The following is a 17,914-nucleotide window of genomic DNA, read 5'->3' on the forward strand; positions in this document are numbered from 1 at the left end:
AGAAAAGTCGTTCAAACGGCCATTACTCTGTGAAAGAACAGAGCTTAGGATGCTTTTTACTGTCCTAATTTGCCGTTCCCATACTCTTCCCATGTGACTGGCATTTGGCACGTTCATTATGAATTCACACTAGAGCCCGACCGATATATCGGCAGGCCGATATTATCGGCCGATATTAGGCATTTTTCAAACTATTCGGTATCGGCATTTATAATGGCCGATAAATGAATTAAAAAAAAAGGAAAAAAAAGTCTTTCCACCAGAGGGCGCTCTAACGCCCAAACCCGGTGAATCAGCCAGAGTTAGGCAGAGTGAATGACGGAGATCGACGGTGATCATCGGTGTTGTTCATGTGTGCAAGTGTGTTCATGGTAAATTGGCAATTGTCACGAGACATACATTGCTTGAATAACAATTAAAAGAACATCCCCATCAATTCTCTAAAGTCGATTAGCATGACTTAATTCATGACTACCATGTCCAGATTTGCTGTTGTTACGTGTTAGCCAGTGGCGTCCCTATGCTGTTTTATTCGGGGCTAAAGCCTCGGATGTTATTCAATTAGCCCCGAATATGATCTTTGGGAAAAATAAATAAAGAAAATATTCATAAACATTTATAAGTAGCATAGTCTAGACAGACATAGTCCTTCTGGCAAGAGAATAAACAACCTGTTTACCACCTCAAGTGTATTAACCTATCCTATCCCCAGTCAGATCTGTGTGTGTGTGTGTGTGTGTGTGTGTGTGTGTGTGTGTGTGTGTGTGTGTGTGTGTGTGTGTGTGTGTGTGTGTGTGTGTGTGTGTGTAAGGTCTGCCTCACTTGTATTCATTTCAAATTACTTGAATGGAACTTTAGACATTTGGGTATAAGCAGCATAGCAGTCAGGTAGCTATTTAAAGCTATAATAAACCGCGTATTTCGTTTATGTAGATAAAGCATTATGAAAAAGTTTGCATGCACAATAAAGCATAATGCAGGAATAGTGCCCCCTCTGCCGGTACCTCTTCTGATAGGGAGGGACTGCCCGATCTTCAACCGGCTGTGGAACCCGGAACGGGGATCCCGACCCCGAAGAGAGCCTCCCCGCCGCGCCGGAGGGTACGCTCGACCAGCCTACGGGGCCACGCGGCGCCCGGCGGCGACGTCAGCCGAGGACCAGGTCTCTGACGGGAACGGACCCACCCCTCCAGGTTCCCCGGTCCACGCCGCAGGGGCGGTAGTTTTTGGAAAGAAGGAGGAAAGGCAAAAGTACTCTGCCTTACTCGAAAGAAAAGGCCTAATAGCAAAAGGTGTGGTAAAAAACCTCGTGTCCTTATAGATAACTTAAATTTTAGCAGTCACATTAAATCAGTCACAAAATCAGCATACTTCCATTAGTGGGCAACTAACACAGTATTAAAAGACGTTCCCGGAATTCAGCCGTGGTGCAGAGGTACAGCCACTCCGAGCTAGTGGCATATTGAGCTTCCCCCAAATGCGCTGTTTTGGTGTCTGTAGCTATAATGCAAATGAGGAGCGAGGCGGGTCAAGGAGGAGGGTGGGGGTGTGGCCCTGAGCGGCTTGCAGCCACGGTACCATGCGCTCTGTCTGGATGTATCGCAATGGTGAGGCGCACACAGCCTTTAGCCGGCATGTCGCAGTTCATGTACTTCAGCGAGTCAAAGCCAAAGTTCCTCTCCCCCAATTCCCTATTCCAACCATGGCTCAGATAACCCCCACTACAGTCTCGTTGTGGAAGTACAAGAGACGTCAAAGAACCGACAAGAAACACTTGCGTTAAAGTGTGTGCATTCACACACACATGTGGCGCTCGCATGGTCGTGTCTCATTGGCGGGCCAACGTCTCTGGGCGGGCCAGGCAGAGTAAGGGGAGGAGCTTAGATGCTTTGTGACAACATACCTAAAGACATTCCAAATCAGCGTGCTTGAGCCTCCGTTTTTTCAAAGGCGAGCAGAACAGCTAGTGCTCGTTTTACACTAAACGTAAGTTTTAGCCACTGGGGGACCATAGGCAGGCTAGGGGAACTCATCTTTATGTTAGATAACTTAGAAAACATGAAAAAAATGTCATGTCATGGGACCTTTAAAAATATCAACAAACTTAGAGGATATATGTCTAAGGAGGATCTGGAAAAAATCATAGATGCATTCATCACTAGTAGGATTGATTATTGTAACGTTCTTTTCACAGGACTTCCCAAAAAATTTATAAAACCACTTCAAATGATGCAGAATAGTGCAGCCAGGGTCCTCACTAAAACAAGAAGGAGAGATCACATCACCCCAATCTTAAGGTCCCCGCACTGGCTCCCAATTAGTTAAAGAATTAATTTTAAAGCACTTCTGCTAGTTTTTAAGTCTTTGAAGGGGGTTGGGCCAAACTACTTGCATGACATGTTTAAGCAATATTCCCAAATAAGGTCCCTTAGATCACAACATAAACAATTACTACTGAAACAGACCGTCAGAACAAAGCAGGGTGAAGCAGCTTTTAGCCACTATGGTGTCCATCTCTGGAACCAGCTTCCAGAGACCATCAAAAACTCCCCCACTGTCACCATTTTTAAAACAAGAGTTAAGACCAAACTCTTTTTAGATGCTTTCGGAAGTTAATGCACATTGTTTTTATACATCTTTTTTCTATTTTCTCCATTTTTACTTTTAAATCAACTCTTTGCTGTTGGTATTCCATCTATATTTTACATTTGACTTTGCTAAAATTGTGTATGGTTCCAAATTTGTACTTTATTTTATTTATTCATTTTATTTTTTCATTTTGCATTTGTTTGAAGCACATTGAATTGCCACGTGTATGAAATGTGCTATACAAATAAATATGCCTTGCCTTCCCTTGGAATGTCTTGCCATCAAGTGGGCATTGGACAGCCTTCGGTATTATCTACTTGGACGGAACTTTGATTTGGAAATGGACCACCGGGCATTGAGCTGGATCAACTCCATGAGGGATAAGAACTCCTGTGTCACCAGATGGTACTTGGCATTACAGCCATATTGCTTCAATATTACTTACAGAGCTGGAAAAACGAACTTGCTTGCCGATTACCTGTCCCGCCTTCCTGAACTTGCAGTTCCTGGAGAGGAGGGAGGTGATGTGACAGTTTGACCACTGTCCCTGTCTGTTTAACTGCCTATCAATAGCGCACATTGATGGATAGTGTATGAACAGCAAACCTTCAAGCATACAGTATATTCAAGCTATTTATTCAAGCAACACTCACAAACAATCTCTCCCTCTCATCATGGCTCTGTACTGCAGACTAAAAGAGTCAGGGTGGGGCTGAGGGCTTTAAATATGGCGTCAGGAAACACCTGCTGGCACTGATTGGCCCAATTTGGGCCAAACCAATTTTCCTTGTGTCAAAGGAGTACACTGGACATTGACATTGGACATTAATGAGCAACTAGCCTAAATGCACTTGTGAAAATCACTGATCTACAAGATGAAATGAACTTTAACACGCATGCTGTATTTTTGATGAGTTTATTCATGGTTGATTTGCAAAATGCCACAGTATTATAATCCCCCTGTTGATTGGGCCTGTCTAGTGGGAGGGGCCATGGGGTATAAAAGGGGTGAGCTGCTGTCTTTCTGAAAGTCTGCTGTATGCTGTTGCCAGAAGAGGTTGTCTGTGATGCTATCTACTGAGGTGATTATGCCATTATGTTGTAAATTATGGTTAAATGCATTCAGTGATTGAGTTTAATGTGCATTTATTTTACTCTGCAATAACTTGACTGGAACTTTAGATGTTTGGGGATAAACAGCATAGGAGTCAGGTAGCTATAATAAACCGTGTATTTCGTTTATTTAGATAAAGCATTATGAAAAAGTTTGAATGCGCAATAAAGCATCCACTGGGTAGGCTGGTAGACTGATCTATCCAGCACACATCTAGGAGGACACGCCCACTAGTGATGTCACAATGCTGCACATTTTCAAACCTGCTTGTAATGGCTAATCAAACTCACACCTGGTGGTATGAAAGGTCCCCTATAACCAGTGAATTAGTCTCTCTGGTCTCTTTGATGAAAGCTTCCTCCTCACTCACGCACACAAACACACTCACTCGCGCACACAGTAAGGTGAATTGAATAAAGATTTTTTTCGTTTTGAAGTATGAATCTAAATCAGTCAAATCCGACTCATCCCTTTAATTAAAAAAGCACAACTGATGTGATGTGTATGTTGAATATAAATCACTGATAATGTGTGAAGGGGATTGTAGTGGTTTAACTCATTTGAAATTTGGACCTTGAGTAAACTGTTCCTTCCTTCAAAGGTCTATCATGGATATTTAACTGAAGTTCTGTGAGTATCCCAACTTAACCATGAAGATGAACTGCAAACTGTAAGTCATTAATTTCTCATTACTCTTGGGCACATTGATGTATTTTTGCTTCCTGGTGAGTTAACCCGTTGGCTAAAGGTTGATCTGAGTAGTAAGGATGTTTTATTGGTTCATTGGTTTCTTAGGTGTTTGGTTTATGTTGGTTTTAATTTTTTTTTAAAATGGTTACGAGATCCAAGTTATTGTTGTAAGCTGGAGTAATTGGTTGGGTTCTGATGTCTTAAGTCTTCTTTCCAGCTACTTTCCTGAGCTCTGCATCTTCAACACACGAGTGTTGCTTTACTGATGAGGGTGTGGTCTGAGTGAGCGGAGGTGCATACTGGGATACAGAGCTGTCTGAATTCTACAGGTCTGTAGGCACGCCCCCTCAGGGGAAACCAAGTGTTTCAGAAACCGTCGTGACGTCAGTTACATGGACTGGAATGTTCTTTAAGATGGAGACGGGATTCAGAAGGAGAAACGCCAGGGGGAGATGAGGGGGCTCCTCATCTCAACAGCTGAAACACAACTTCAGTCTGACAGAGAGAACCATGGAACACATTCAACAGTCCCCTCCATGCATCGTGAGTCCTCATGAAAAGTTTAATTTCCAAGAAGGTCTTATTTGGGGCCATCCCCATATGGATCCTGCTCCTCAAGAGCCAACCCCCCTCCACTGAGTGGTCTTCTGAAGAGATGACTTCCTTCTGTCCTCAGGCTGATTAAAGCTGCACTGTTTGCATCTGTGAAGGCCCTTCAGGAAACCACTGGACTACAAAGAAATGACTTCAGAACGTTGAATCAACCTGGGACACATTTTGGAGACGCCAAGCATAATCTATCACCAATGTGGGACGCCACTGAAAAATGTTGCACACAATTAACTTCTCTGGAGACATTGGTTGTTCTGTTCTGGGTGCCCTGGCAGGAGAGCTGGGGTTGGATGATGGAACGTTATTTGGCATGAGGTTTTTACCCTGCATGATTGTTTGGCCTTTTATGGATCAGTGTTGTGTGTGTTTGGGTTTGACATGAGATGGATTTTTTCATCGCTAGGGTTCTACTGTGTGTGTGGGTGTGTGTGTGTCTCCCACTCACACCTGGTATGGGGTTCTACGTGCCTGTCCTGGGTTCTGTGTGTGTGTGTGTGTGTCCGGCTTGCTTTGACAGTGATAATGTTCATACGGGGGTCTGTGTGATTGGCTTGGGATATTGGAGTGGGCAAATAAATCATACCTGATGGACGGCCACACGTTTACTTAAGGGCCTCCAGTAGACATGAAGAGCCCTGAGCGATGCTCCGGAGCGAGATCCAACACACTGGGCAGGAAGGAGAGTATCCAAATCAAGGGTAAAAGGATGCAAGCGGCGTGTTCAGATCAGTGACTTCAAACTAGGACTACACCAATCAGGATCAATGGAGGATGGACACCAAAAGGAATTCCACAAGGAGAGTGTGACGTTGGAAAGGGACCTAAATGGATATTCAAGATGACCTTCAGACCTGTAATGAGACGGCTCTTCCTACCAGCCTGGATTGATGGAGAGCCCTGTGGATCTTGTCTTGCTCTCAGTTGCACGTCTTCTCAGGCTGAACTCTAATTGTCTCGGACAGGACTAGCTGAACAATTGGTTCCCTTAAATCAGAACCAATCCGGGAACTCCATCTAGTGCGCTCTTCGAGCTGAAGTTGTGCTCTTCAGCTGAGGAGGTAAGGAAACCTTCACTGGGGCTTCAAGATGTAAAGAGGAGAATGTTTCAAAGTGTTCCATGGTACTCTGATGAAGACCGTTGGTGTGTTCCACTGGCTGAGAGGAAGAACCCACACATCTTCCTCTTGGCCTTTCTCCTCTCAGAATCCTGGCGCCATCTTGAAGGATATTCCAGCTCATGTAACTGATGTCACGACAGATTCACAAACACTTGGTTTCTCCTGAGGGGCGTTTCTATAGAACTGAAGACTTCAGACGGCACTGTATCCCAGCATGCATCTCTGCTCACTCAGACCACACCCCCATGAGTAGGATGCAACACTCTTGGGATGGAGATGTAGTGTTTTATAAGTAACGAGGGAGCAGACTAAGGGGATTAGAACGTAATGGAATGTCAAGTCTAAATCTTTAAACCATGAAGATGGTTGGAAAAGTCAGGAATTTGGCTTATTTTTAATATGGGCAGTCCTTTCACTCGGATGCTCACTTGAAATGTACATGCGTTGGCTGGCTGGCATGATTTGCTGTTGTGATGAGGCGGTCAGGGTGACGTTGCAGGGCTATGGTCGGCTCTCTGTGAGCTCAACGTTTAGATTTTCTCTGGTTTGTACCCTGAATAATCTAGATAATTGTAAAATGTAGACACGGTTTTGCATTGAATGATTCCAGGATTTTAGGTTTAAAGTTGTTGTGCATGGTAGTTTGGTTCTTCGTATGGTTTTGAGTGATTATAACTTGTACACACTGGGTGCATAATAATGTAATGTTACACTGAATAGTATTAATGACCAACAGCAACAAACAGATCCCCTCAAGGTAAGTCTGTTGGCTGTATTTTAATGAAGACCATCGCTGGACTTCAGGATCTTCCTCCGTTCAGCTCAAGGTGAGGCTGGTTACGTTTTTTCTTTGGTTGGTTCCGGCTGGAATGTTCGGATTCCAGTCGGACGGTTTGTGCTTCCCGCCGTGGAAGGTTCTGAGTGCGGTCACTTGATTTAGTCCCAATGGTTAGCATAGAAAGTTGTAGTCTTGACAACCATAAGAACACTGACACGAATTTCGTACAATATGTTAATTTCCGATGGTTGCGCCGTACTTTTAACCACGTTGACGGGACTCTCGCTGCGTACAAAACGGCGTTCTACTTGCGGCCCAATTTTTGGTGAAGGCTGAAAATCATTTCAAGGTGGAAGACAAGTTGAGTAAATTTGATTTAATATTGATACTTCTTAGTGTTCATTGTTACTTCACTGTTACTTGCTGATATAAACCTCCTGCTGTAGCTCAAAGGTGAGGCTGAGAGGCTTGGGACCGGAGGCTTGTGGTGCCAGGATGGACCGGAGACTGAGGCTGGAGACCAGGGGCCTGCAGCACCGGACCAGAGGGTAACCATCACCAAGCTCATCTGAAACACTAAAATCCTCAGAGGTTTAGGTCTGGTTTTGATCAACTTATGACTTTACATCTGTGCCAAGCTGTGATTTGAGTTAATTCATACCGGTTTTGTGTAGGAGTCATATGAGCCATTATTGTTTCTGGTGCTGCTATGACCGTAGTGGATGAATTGCTGAATGCAAAATCTGCAGACGTTGTCTAATTTAAGTGTTTAAATGTTTTAAATTAGTCTTCCATTTTACAAGTGAACCTCAGATGCAGGAGGTGGGGTGTATTGCGCCCCAAGGTGATTTACTGCTGAGACCAAGTGTGTTTGTAACCAGACCAGGAATCCATGGCTGAAGGAGCTGATGGAGGCCCTGCCTGGTGGAGGAGCCATGCTGAAAGCCCTGCCTGGTGGAGGAGCTGACGGAGGCCCTGCCTGGTGGAGGATGTCTGTCGTGGGGTAGAAGTGACCATCACACTCACTGCCACTTCTCGTAGAATACCGCTACCACAAACCACCGGCGTTTGTACCAATATACCAGACGACTACATCCGTTTTACCACACATTGAAGCAAGACTTCTGCTCTTTGTTCCAGACCAGGACTCTTTCTGAGGAGAGCAGATGGAGGAGCTGAGACGCTGGAGGACAACTAGGAATCAACCAACAAGGATTCCTCGTAAGTTTGTATTTGCTTACATGGTTGAACTAAAGGGCAAAATAGAGCTGTTACTTTGACATGCGTTAACAAACTACCGCTGTGTTTTCTTACTAGAACGTGTTTCTGGAGCGGAGGCGAGCTGATGGGGAGCCGTGAATCTGGAGGATGACGTCACTCTACCAACAAAGATTGTAAGTTTGTATTAACCTGTATCCACAAAGTGGAAATAAAGGGCTTAAAATTAAGACAAACTACAAGTTTGTTACCAGACATTGGGACCAGACTTGCGCTTTTTGTTTCAGACCAGGACTCTGGCTGAGGAGAGCTGATGGAGGAGCCATAAAGTAAGCAGAGTGGACTTAATGCAGGATTAGTTTGTCCAGTAGAAGTTAAGGCGTACTAGTACTGTGGTTGGTTACCAGACAAACTACAGCTGCTACTTTGTAACGCGCCATTAGATCCCAACTACTCCTGTGTTTGTGACCTTACATTAGAGACCAACTACTACTGTGTTTGTGACCTTACAATAGAGACAAATTACGTTTGTAACCAGACCAGGAATCTGGAGGACGGACGGAGAAGCTGTACATCTGGAAGGCAAATCCTGAGGACGATCAGGACTCTACCATCAAGGATTCCTCGTAAGTTTGCATTATCTGGATATAGTGGACTAGGTAGGGGGTTGGGGGTTCAACTCTCAAACCAATGGTGCCGGGTTCAAGTCCTCAGAATACAGTGATACGTCCTTGAGCAAGGCGCCCTAAAGCCTGCCTGCTCCTTAATGACGTCTCTTTGGTTCAGATAATGTTGCATCTTTTGAATATTGAACCTAATCAATGTCCTTGTTTTGTCCGGGCAGACACGCATGAGCTGAACCTCACCTGATCCTGTTTGGTCGGGGGCAGACGCACCTGAGCTGAACCCCACCTGATCCGGACATCCTGCTGGTCCCGTCTCCTCAGTTCATCTGAGCCTCTTCCTCCAGAAGACATGCTGAGCTCGGCGGTCTGAGGCTGATGTATCAATGACCTCCAGTGGGAGTGATCTTCTTGACCCCACATGTAGCCGTGTGCTTCCACACGCCTTTCCCTCACGTCTGTCACTAACCTCATTACTTCACTACTCTCTACTCCTTCTCCTTCTTCTTCCTTCTCCGTGGTTCGAACCTTTACTCTGAAGGAGAATCTCCTTGAACCTTTACACTGAAGGAGCGTCTTCCTGTCCTCGGAGGGTTCAGCGTTAGGGTTGAGAGTCAGGGTTTAGAGTCAGGGACAGAGCTGGTCAGGGAGGGCTGGTTTTACATAAACCTTTTCACTTGCTTTCTGAATGGTGGTGACATTTTGAAAAGATTAATTTGGGAAAATGTTTTCCTCTTTTTTTGCTTTACAAAATATGTATTAAACTTCTGTGTTTGTAACCAGACCAGGTATCCATGGCTGAAGGAGCTGATGGTGGAGCCGTGCTGAAAGAGCGGATGGAGGAGCCGTGCTGACGGCCCTGCCTGGTGGAGGAGCCGTGCTGACGGCCCTGCCTGGTGGAGGAGCCGTGCTGACGGCCCTGCCTGGTGGAGGAGCCGTGCTGACGGCCCTGCCTGGTGGAGGAGCCGTGCTGACGGCCCTGCCTGGTGGAGGATGTCTGTCGTGGGGTAGATGGAGCCTGACTCTGTGACATCACACTCACTGCCACTTCTCGTAGAATACTGCTACCACAAACCACCGGCGTTTGTAACAATATACCAGACGACTACATCTGTTTTACCACATGTTGAAGCAAGACTTCTGCTGTTTGTTCCAGACCAGGACTCTGTCTGAGGAGAGCAGATGGAGGAGCTGAGATGCTGGAGGACAACTAGGAATCGACCAACAAGGATTCTTCGTAAGTTTGTATTTACTTACATGGTTGACCTAAAGGGCAAAATAGAGCTGTTACTTTGACATGCGTTAACCAACTACCGCTGTGTTTCTTACTAGAACGTGTTTCTGGAGCGGAGGCCAGCTGGTAGGGGCCGTGAATCTGGAGGATGACCATCACTCTACCAACAAGGATTGTAAGTTTGTATGAACCAAAACAAAGGGGAAATAAAGGGCTTAAAAATCTCTCAAACTATATGTTTGTTACCAGACTTTAGGGCCAGACTCGCGCTGTTTGTTCCAGACCAGGACTCTGGCTGAGGAGAGCTGATGGAGGAGCCAAGACTCTGTAGGACGACATCACTCCACCAACCAGGATCCTCGTAAGTTTGCCTAAAAAAAAAAAAGAGTGGACTTGTTGTAACGCAGGATTAGTTTGTCCAGTACAAGTTACGGCATACTATCGTGTTTGTTTACCAGACAAACTACAGCTGCTACTTTGTTACGCGCCATTAGAGCCCAACTACTCCTGTGTTTGTGACCTTACATTAGAGACCAACTACTACTGTGTTTGTGACCTTACAATAGAGACAAATTACGTTTGTAACCAGACCAGGAATCTGGAGGACTGACGGAGAAGCTGTACATCTGGAAGGCAAATCCTGAGGACGATCAGGACTCTACCATCAAGGATTCCTCGTAAGTTTGCATTATCTGGATATAGTGGACTAGGTAGGGGGTTGGGGGTTCAACTCTCAAACCAATGGTGCCGGGTTCAAGTCCTCAGAATACAGTGATACGTCCTTGAGCAAGGCGCCCTAAAGCCTGCCTGCTCCTTAATGACGTCTCTTTGGTTCAGATAATGTTGCATTTTTTGAATATTGAACCTAATCAATGTCCTTGTTTGGTCCGGGCAGACACACATGAGCTGAACCTCACCTGATCCTGTTTGGTCGGGGGCAGACGCACCTGAGCTGAACCCACACCTGATCCGGACATCCTGCTGGTCCCGTCTCCTCAGTTCATCTGAGCCTCTTCCTCCAGAAGACATGCTGAGCTCGGCGGTCTGAGGCTGATGTATCAATGACCTCCAGTGGGAGTGATCTTCTTGACCCCACATGTAGCCGTGTGCTTCCACACGCCTTTCCCTCACGTCTGTCACTAACCTCATTACTTCACTACTCTCTACTCCTTCTCCTTCTTCTTCCTTCTCCGTGGTTCGAACCTTTACTCTGAAGGAGTGTCTCCTTGAACCTTTACACTGAAGGAGCGTCTTTCTGTCCTCGGAGGGTTCAGCGTTAGGGTTGAGAGTCAGGGTTTAGAGTCAGGGACAGAGCTGGTCAGGGAGGGCTGGTTTTACATAAACCTTTTCACTTGCTTTCTGAATGGTGGTGACATTTTGAAAAGATTAATTTGGGAAAATGTTTTCCTCTTTTTTGCTTTACAAAAATATGTATTAAACTTCTGTGTTTGTAACCAGACCAGGTATCCATGGCTGAAGGAGCTGATGGTGGAGCCGTGCTGAAAGAGCGGATGGAGGAGCCGTGCTGACGGCCCTGCCTGGTGGAGGAGCCGTGCTGACGGCCCTGCCTGGTGGAGGAGCCGTGCTGACGGCCCTGCCTGGTGGAGGATGTCTGTCGTGGGGTAGATGGAGCCTGACTCTGTGACATCACACTCACTGCCACTTCTCGTAGAATACTGCTACCACAAACCACCGGCGTTTGTAACAATATACCAGACGACTACAACTGTTTTACCACATGTTGAAGCAAGACTTCTGCTGTTTGTTCCAGACCAGGACTCTGTCTGAGGAGAGCAGATGGAGGAGCTGAGATGCTGGAGGACAACTAGGAATCGACCAACAAGGATTCTTCGTAAGTTTGTATTTACTTACATGGTTGACCTAAAGGGCAAAATAGAGCTGTTACTTTGACATGCGTTAACCAACTACCGCTGTGTTTTCTTACTAGAACGTGTTTCTGGAGCGGAGGCCAGCTGGTAGGGAGCCGTGAATCTGGAGGATGACCATCACTCTACCAACAAGGATTGTAAGTTTGTATGAACCAAAACAAAGGGGAAATAAAGGGCTTAAAAATCTCTCAAACTATATGTTTGTTACCAGACTTTAGGGCCAGACTCGCGCTGTTTGTTCCAGACCAGGACTCTGGCTGAGGAGAGCTGATGGAGGAGCCAAGACTCTGTAGGACGACATCACTCCACCAACCAGGATCCTCGTAAGTTTGCCTAAAAAAAAAAAGTGGACTTGTTGTAACGCAGGATTAGTTTGTCCAGTACAAATTACGGCATACTATCGTGTTTGTTTACCAGACAAACTACAGCTGCTACTTTGCTACGCGCCATTAGAGCCCAACTACTCCTGTGTTTGTGACCTTACATTAGAGACCAACTACTACTGTGTTTGTGACCTTACAATAGAGACAAATTACGTTTGTAACCAGACCAGGAATCTGGAGGACTGACGGAGAAGCTGTACATCTGGAAGGCAAATCCTGAGGACGATCAGGACTCTACCATCAAGGATTCCTCGTAAGTTTGCATTATCTGGATATAGTGGACTAGGTAGGGGGTTGGGGGTTCAACTCTCAAACCAATGGTGCCGGGTTCAAGTCCTCAGAATACAGTGATACGTCCTTGAGCAAGGCGCCCTAAAGCCTGCCTGCTCCTTAATGACGTCTCTTTGGTTCAGATAATGTTGCATCTTTTGAATATTGAACCTAATCAATGTCCTTGTTTGGTCCGGGCAGACACATGAGCTGAACCTCACCTGATCCTGTTTGGTCGGGGGCAGACGCACCTGAGCTGAACCCACCTGATCCGGACATCCTGCTGGTCCCGTCTCCTCAGTTCATCTGAGCCTCTTCCTCCAGAAGACATGCTGAGCTCGGCGGTCTGAGGCTGATGTATCAATGACCTCCAGTGGGAGTGATCTTCTTGACCCCACATGTAGCCGTGTGCTTCCACATGCCTTTCCCTCACGTCTGTCACTAACCTCATTACTTCACTACTCTCTACTCCTTCTCCTTCTTCTTCCTTCTCCGTGGTTCGAACCTTTACTCTGAAGGAGTGTCTCCTTGAACCTTTACACTGAAGGAGCGTCTTCCTGTCCTCAGAGGGTTCAGCGTTAGGGTTGAGAGTCAGGGTTTAGAGTCAGGGACAGAGCTGGTCAGGGAGGGCTGGTTTTACATAAACCTTTTCACTTGCATTCTGAATGGTGGTGACATTTTGAAAAGATTAATTTGGGAAAATGTTTTCCTCTTTTTTTGCTTTACAAAAATATGTATTAAACTTCTGTGTTTGTAACCAGACCAGGTATCCATGGCTGAAGGAGCTGATGGTGGAGCCGTGCTGAAAGAGCGGATGGAGGAGCCGGGCTGACGGCCCTGCCTGGTGGAGGAGCCGTGCTGACGGCCCTGCCTGGTGGAGGAGCCGTGCTGACGGCCCTGCCTGGTGGAGGATGTCTGTCGTGGGTTAGATGGAGCCTGACTCTGTGACATCAACTCACTGCCACTTCTCGTAGAATACTTCTACCACAAACCACCGGCGTTTGTAACAATATACCAGACGACTACATCTGTTTTACCACATGTTGAAGCAAGACTTCTGCTGTTTGTTCCAGACCAGGACTCTGTCTGAGGAGAGCAGATGGAGGAGCTGAGATGCTGGAGGACAACTAGGAATCGACCAACAAGGATTCTTCGTAAGTTTGTATTTACTTACATGGTTGACCTAAAGGGCAAAATAGAGCTGTTACTTTGACATGCGTTAACCAACTACCGCTGTGTTTTCTTACTAGAACGTGTTTCTGGAGCGGAGGCCAGCTGGTAGGGGAGCCGTGAATCTGGAGGATGACCATCACTCTACCAACAAGGATTGTAAGTTTGTATTAACCAAAACAAAGGGGAAATAAAGGGCTTAAAAATCTCTCAAACTATATGTTGTTACCAGACTTTAGGGCCAGACTCGCGCTGTTTGTTCCAGACCAGGACTCTGGCTGAGGAGAGCTGATGGAGGAGCCAAGACTCTGTAGGACGACATCACTCCACCAAACCAGGATCCTCGTAAGTTTTGCCTAAAAAAAAAAGAGTTGGACTTGTTGTAACGCAGGATTAGTTTGTCCAGTACAAGTTACGGCATACTAATCGTGTTTGTTTACGAGACAAACTACAGCTGCTACTTTGTTACGTGCCATTAGAGCCCAACTACCTCCTGTGTTTGTGACCTATACATTAGAGACAAACTACTACTGTGTTTGTTACCTGATATTGGAGACAAACTACTCCTGTGTTTGTTACCTTGCATTAGAGCCCAACTGCTGCGGTGTTTGTTACCTTACATTAGAGACAACTACTACCGTGTTTGTTACCTGATATTAGAGACAAACTACTACTTCGTTTGTTACCTTACATTAGAGACGAATTACGTTTGTAACCAGACCAGGAATCTGGAGGACGGAATGGAGAAGCCGTACATCTGGAAGGCAAATCCTGAGGACCAGCAGGACTCTACCATCAAGGATTCCTCATAAGTTTTGCATTATCTGGACAAAGTGGCCTAGGTAGGGGGTTGGGGGTTCAACTCTCAAACCAATGGTGCCGGGTTCAAGTCCTCAATACAGTGATGTGTCCTTGAGCAAGGCGTGCTAAAGCCTGCCTGCTCCTTAATGAATTATCTTGGTTCAGATAATGTTGCATCTTTGGAATATTGAACCTAATCAATGTCCTTGTTTGGTCCGGGCAGACACACCTGAGCTGAACCTCACCTGATCCTGTTTGGTCGGGGGGGTAGACACACCTGAGCTAAACCCACCCTGATCCTGACATCCTGCTGGTCCAGTCTCCTCAGTTCTCCTGAGCCTCGTCCCAGGCTGATGGATCAATGACCTCCAGTGGGAGGGATCTTCTTGACCCCACTTGTACCGTGTGCTTCCACACGCCTTTTCCCTCACAATCTGTCACTAACCTCACTACTTCACTCACTCCTCTCTACTGCTTCCTCTTTTCTTCCTTCTCTGTGGTTTAAACCTTTTATACTGAAGGCGCGTCTTCCTGCCCTCAGAGGGTTTAGCGTTAGGGTTGAGAGTCAGGGTTTAGAGTCAGGGACAGAGCTGGTCAGGGAGGACTGCTTTTACACAAACCTCTTGACTTGCTTTCGGAATGGTGGTGACATTTTGAAAAGATTCATTTGGTAAAATCTTTTCCTCTGCTTCCCTTTACAAAATTGTATCAAACTTCTGTCAAGTGTTTTTGTTTAAATATTAAATCCCACATTGACTTCTACATGTTTGGTGCGGTTCATTTATTTGTCCTTTTAACTTGGTTAATGTCAAGCTAAACTCCTGCAATACATTGATATACATGATTGTTATTCAACAATGTTACATAATCCATTTTGTAAAAATAGGAAACCCCAATATTACTACTAAATTCAAGCCTATTCATGTATTTAAAGGCCCACTATGCAAGATCGGGAATTTCTTCGCTGTTTTCTTGGTTTGGCACGCACCTTTCTCTACACAGCGCCCCCTACAGCTTCGTAGTAGATATTTTACAACACTGTCGTAACAACTCGTTGACGACCCTTCCCCATGCACTTCTACGCTAGCCATGTGCATTTGTTTTCAAAGAAGCCGGCGAATGCGTGGAGCTGTCATGCCAAATTTGTACCGGCTGCCAAATTTGTACCGGGCGCGTCATCCATACGTAATCCATTCCAAACCTGCCTGGCAACAGATGATCGCGTTGTCCGTTGCCTGGCAACGGACGATCGCGTCGAATGACGTGAAAGGTTCCCGAACATTCGCGAACCTTCAAGCTCGTTCATTCGCACTAGTCCGTTATCTGTATTGTGCTATTTCGTCCTTGACCTGCTTTAAACACTCAGTTTTACTTGGTAAATTTAATTAAACAATTAAATACAATACAAATATAAAGTAAAAACAAGTGTTATCTAGCGATCCGTTTTCTGTATTATGTTATTTCGTCTTTGGCAACATGAGCGCGAATGTTTTTTGAAACCCGCTTTAAACACTCAGTTTACTAGCTAAATTTGATTAAACAATTCAATACAATACAAATATAAAGTAAAAACAAGTGTTATCTAGCCATCCGTTATCTGTATTATGTTATTTCGTCTTTGGCAACATGAGCGCGAATGTTTTTTTGAAACCTGCCCGGCAACGGACAACCCTTACGTAATCAGTTGTCCGTTGCCTGGCAAATTTGGCAGCCGGTACAAATTTGGCATGACAGAGCCATATCCGAAGTAGATGAAGTGCGGACAAGGTTATACATTGTTAAAACTGTATTTGTATTGCAATAAACATAAATCCATCCTTTTTTTATAGTTGACGGGGAGAATTTATATCCTAGATTATATTGTTTTATTTTAGGTTGAACAGAACAATCAGTGTAAGAGTGTTGGCCAACGTAATATCTAAATAAACAAGAACCTGGATTCGGGGATTCAGCCTGTATCTGGGGGACGAGACAGACGAACGGCAAACACCCATGGAAACAAAGGAAATGAAACACACAGGGCTCACAACAAAATGGTTGAGCAAACACATTTGTACAGAGACTATCAACATCAAGAACACCACGAAGACAAAGTTCGCAAAGTTTGCAGACTTCTTTTCCTTTCAGGTCACTCTATTCCTGAAAAGCTTGCCCAATGTTTACCTCGTGTCTGGCCTCTCTGTCGGTCAGTCTCCCTTTTCTCTTATTCTGTTCCGACGACATTGGGTTTCTCTGTCTCTTTTTAGTCGGCTGATCTATGATGAATGTAACAATCCCATTTAGTTACTTGTATTTATATCGAGCCGGTTCCGTGTTTGGGGGTCTGTGGCCGTAAAGCAAATTCGTTACTTACGCGAGACCCGAGAACTCCCACGAGAGTGGGGCGGCGGGTTGCCGGCAGAAAACTATTCCATTGCTCCGCCAAGATGCGCAAGGGGGAGTCGAAACAACGAACAATCGAAGAAAAATGTATAATAGAACCATCGCAATGACTCTTAGCCTGTTATATTAAGGTAAATCAAGCCAAAGAAGTTGCATAGTTCCCATTTCACTCGTGTCTGGTCTCTTTTCTGGTCCAACTTCTTTTTATTCTTCTTTTGTTCCACCGACAGTCGCCTCTTGGGTCCCTTATCAGTCGATTGATCCATGATGAATGCAACAATTGCCTTGCAACTGGCTGTTTATATCTAGCCGGTGCCATGTTTGGGGGTGTGTCTGTGCCGTAAAGCATTTTCGAAACTACAATCTGACTACATTTTCGAGGCGCGATTGGATACTTCCGCTGCGTCACATCCGGATTGTGTCGGTCCGAACAGAGCAAGTTCCATATGCGCTTTTTCCTTGGAGAGGCGACATGGGGCAATGACACACCCACCAAACGACCCAGAAATAGTTGCAGAAAACCATCAGAATAACTCTCAACCTGCATAATTAATGTAATTTTGGCTAGAAAAGTTGCATAGTGGGCCTTTAACAATGTACATACTGCCCCGCAGGCCATTCTCTGCTACTACAACACGTTCAATCCAACAACCCGTCTCACATCAACGTACTATAGCTAGTTGGTTCAAACGGAAAATGTAGTTGGTGTGAGGACTGTTGTCCCAGCAGAGGGAGCTGTCATACACCTTAATTATACAGGAATGTCTGTATTTACATTTTAAAATGTTCATGGGCGGGTCTAGTTTGTCTGCAAATAACTATGCTCCAGCAACAGGATTGGTCGAAATATATGAAGTGAAAGAAATAAAAGCCCAGTTTCACCAGATCTGAGGTCAGCTGCGGTCAGTTTTTGGCTCATGAATGTATTGAGTGAACGATGTCTGAGCTAAATATTAACCACCTGGAACTTGGTTTCCTGGAGCTCGGAGGACGGCAGGACGTGTGTTTACCTGGTCGAGTAGGCGCTGAACGCAGACATCCTA

General features: G+C 45.4%; 3 long non-coding RNA genes across 7 annotated transcripts; all 3 read left to right on the plus strand.

The window, feature by feature from the left end:
• The first annotated feature begins 6,603 nt into the window (after nt 1–6,603).
• Nucleotides 6,604–8,252, plus strand: LOC130377564 (uncharacterized). Its single transcript, XR_008894259.1, has 4 exons — nt 6,604–7,449; nt 7,783–7,904; nt 8,042–8,122; nt 8,219–8,252. It is a non-coding gene; the product is annotated as an uncharacterized LOC130377564 (long non-coding RNA).
• Nucleotides 8,253–8,678: 426 nt separating this feature from the next.
• LOC130377563 (uncharacterized) lies at nt 8,679–10,110 on the plus strand. Of its 2 annotated transcripts, XR_008894258.1 has the most exons (5): nt 8,679–8,745; nt 8,964–9,122; nt 9,526–9,749; nt 9,899–9,979; nt 10,075–10,110. It is a non-coding gene; the product is annotated as an uncharacterized LOC130377563 (long non-coding RNA). The 2 variants fall into 2 exon arrangements; XR_008894256.1 differs by having other exon boundaries at nt 9,526–9,979.
• On the plus strand, nt 10,106–14,012 carry LOC130377562 (uncharacterized). 4 transcript variants are annotated; one of them, XR_008894255.1, is made up of 12 exons: nt 10,106–10,151; nt 10,226–10,337; nt 10,543–10,653; nt 10,872–11,031; nt 11,435–11,598; nt 11,748–11,828; nt 11,925–12,002; nt 12,077–12,188; nt 13,280–13,442; nt 13,592–13,672; nt 13,769–13,847; nt 13,921–14,012. It is a non-coding gene; the product is annotated as an uncharacterized LOC130377562 (long non-coding RNA). The 4 variants fall into 4 exon arrangements; XR_008894252.1 differs by having other exon boundaries at nt 10,566–10,653; XR_008894253.1 differs by having other exon boundaries at nt 10,566–10,653; nt 13,280–13,438.
• Nucleotides 14,013–17,914: the final 3,902 nt, after the last annotated feature.

This window comes from Gadus chalcogrammus, chromosome 23 (genome assembly GCF_026213295.1).
Source record: "Gadus chalcogrammus isolate NIFS_2021 chromosome 23, NIFS_Gcha_1.0, whole genome shotgun sequence".
In the NCBI taxonomy this organism is placed as follows: Eukaryota; Metazoa; Chordata; class Actinopteri; order Gadiformes; family Gadidae; genus Gadus; species Gadus chalcogrammus.